A 3,319-nucleotide genomic window follows, 5' to 3' on the forward strand; every position below is an offset into this window, starting at 1 on the left:
CCCCCAATACAGGTGTCTATGATATCATCATTTTGACGAGCGCTTGATTTCACCACGACGCCTCCTAATTAAGTATGAATGACTGAGTAACGCTTCACTGATCAACTCACCGGCCTCTCCAGGAAAGAACGAAGCAGTAGGAATTCTTGTAGCCGAGAACTTGGAACTGGCACCAAAGACTTGGATGGTTTATCTCTTTTATCGCGGATATTACACATTCCAAGTCCTTGACCGGCCCCCTAAAGATATCACACAAGTCCTTCGAACGAAACCGGGGACATGGCAGGGGGCAACCAGCCACGCTGTTGTGGCATTTGTACACACGTTGGCTGCATATCTGACCTTCTTTCTCTTTCTCCTTCTATTCTAAGCGTTTCTCTGCTTCTTAGATCTCAGAGGTAGCCAACTGCTGATTCTTTTTGTTTTAGTAGAGGTTTTACGGCGCTCGCAACTGCATAAGGTCATATGAGCGCCGAATGCCGATTCTTCAACCTGCAGTGCAACTGATTTTTACATAATATGTGACCGTCTTCCCTACATCGTGTTTGTTTTTTTCTAAGCGCGTAAAAGTGCGTCTGATATAGGCACAGAAGTCCAGTAGTCCCAAGAGAAGTCTGGCTTGACCAAACAAGACCAAAAGATTGACGGCCCTACCTGCGAATCGATTGTCCACGACACGCTTCATAGCACAGAATGGACTCCCCATAATATCTATAATTAGAAGTCCTCAAGTCCTGTGACCTCAAGTGACCCTCGGCTTTTTACAAACTGCTGGTGCAAACTGGTGGTAGTGGTCAATAGTCATAAATATTTGAAAGCGCGCCTGAAAACAGGGTCCAGTTGTCGGCAAAGCTGTTTTTGAGTAACAGGGTGAAAAGGTCAAAAATGTCGTACCTGGTCCAAAATCTGGTTCCATCAGAAAAGACGAGTTTTACCATTATAATTTGTTAACAACATATTGAATGAATTTTTATTTTACTGTTTTAAGTCTAAATGTCTTTTATTCCATCAGAAAAGACGAGTTTTACCATTATACTTTCTTAACAACATATTGAATGGATTTTTATTATATTATTTTAAGTCTAAAAGTCTTTTATTAGTTATTTTTTCAACATGTTGTTCTTCACTAAAGGTTAGAAATGTGGTAGAAATTGGGTTTTCTTCAAACCCCCTGTGACAAAATGGGGAATATATTTTAAAATACTAAATACCATTGAATAAAATTTGAAGAATTGAAAAATCTGCGTGTTCAACATTGAATTTGCGACAAGAATATGTCCTTGTTTCAATTTTGAAATTTACGACAAATGTGACCTTTCTCCAAGCTCACACACACACACACACACACACACACACATATATATACACACACACGCACACACACACACACACACTCTCACACATACACACACGACACACGCACGCACACACACACACGCACACACACACACGCACGCACACACACACACTTACTCTCTCCGGTAATAATGGCAGCGGGTGGTAAGAGGTTACATTCCTATTTCTTCTTTCTGTCCTGTCTTTCCATTATAATGAAAACAATAATAATGATAATAGAAGAAGAAGAAGAAGAAGAAGAAGAAGAAGAAGAAGAAGAAGAAGAAGAAGAAGAAGAAGAAGAAGAAGAAGAAGAAGAAGAAGAAGAAGAAGAAGAAGAAGAAGAAGAAGAAGAAGAAGAAGTAGTAGTAGTAGTGGTAGTAGTAGTAGTGGTATTAGTAGTAGTAGTATTAGTAGTAGTAGAGGTAGTAGTAGTAGTAGTAGTAGTAGTAGTAGTAGTAGTAGTAGTAGTAGTAGTAGTAGTAGTAGTAGTAGTAGTTGTTGTAGTAGTAGTAGTAGTAGTAGTAGTAGTAGTAGTAGTAGTAGTAGTAGTAGTATGTAGCATTTATTGTACTGCGCAAATTCCCGTTCAACAGCAAGTTCTATGCACTATACTATTACCCCAATCTCAACTTCCTGGGAACTTCCTGGGAACTTCCTGCCACTTATAGGCCCTCAAACACTAACATACTGACAAAACCTTTCGCTTTTTAAGGCTGGTTACCCATTCCCACCTGGGTGAAGGGAGGAAAATTCCTGTAAAGTGACTTTCCCAAGGACACAACGTCGGGTCTGCGGCTCGAACCCACGAACCTGCAACCTCACGATTGCGAGTCCTGTAGACTAACCACTAGGCCACCGACGTTACAATGACAAAACAATAAGCTGTCATTGTGTCGATGTGCATCTGTTTACCCAAAGAAGCAAAATCTTGTGTGAACAAACAAACCAACAAAAAAATAGATTAGAAACAGAAAATGGAAGCTGATTGAACATTCTTTGAAAAATCGAAAACAAACATCACCCATCAAGTCTTAGAATAGAGTGCACAAGGAAATAGAAAGAAAGGAAAGCCTATAAATACTCGGAGCAGGGGACTTAGATTCCGATCTAAAAGAAATGGGATACAGCGGATATAGGTGGGGACTATAGTGTAGGGTAGAAGTATGTGGAGATTTCTTGTTGATGTCCTTTACTTCGGTAGGCAGTGATGATGATGATGATGATGATGATGATGATGATGATGATGATGATGATGATGATGATGATGATGATGATGATGATGATGATGATGATTAAACATTTTATATTGTCATGTTATTTTGTCTGAAATTCATGCAAGACTCTCTCTCCTACTCTGCTTACCAAACAATGATAATGATGATGATGATGATGATGATGATGATGATGATGATGATGATGATGATGATGATATACTTCATTTTATTCAAACTAAAACATAAATTCTGCATGTATCACCATATTGCATTTACTATAGCGGGTTAGGTGCTAGCCACCACGTACAGGAGACTTGAGTTTGATTCCCGGGTGTGGGAAATTGTTCTCGAGTAAGCTCTCTCGGTCTTTCTGCTAGAATGTTGCATTCCTTTAACCCGGGAAACAATCACTAGATAGATAGATAGACAGATAGATAGATAGATGGATGGATAGATAGATAGATGGATGGGTGGATAGATGGATAGATAGATGGATAGATAGATGGATAGATAGATAGATAGATAGATAGATAGATAGATAGATAAATAGATGGATGGATGGATAGATATATAGTTAGATAGATAGATAGATAGATAGATAGATAGATAGATAGATAGATAGATATATAGATAGATGGATAGATAGATAGATAGATAGATAGATAGATAGATAGATAAATAGATGGATGGATGGATAGATATATAGTTAGATAGATAGATAGATAGATGGATAGATAGATAGATAGATAGATAGATGGATAGATAGA

Source organism: Aplysia californica, unplaced genomic scaffold, assembly GCF_000002075.1.
Source record: "Aplysia californica isolate F4 #8 unplaced genomic scaffold, AplCal3.0 scaffold00326, whole genome shotgun sequence".
In the NCBI taxonomy this organism is placed as follows: Eukaryota; Metazoa; Mollusca; class Gastropoda; order Aplysiida; family Aplysiidae; genus Aplysia; species Aplysia californica.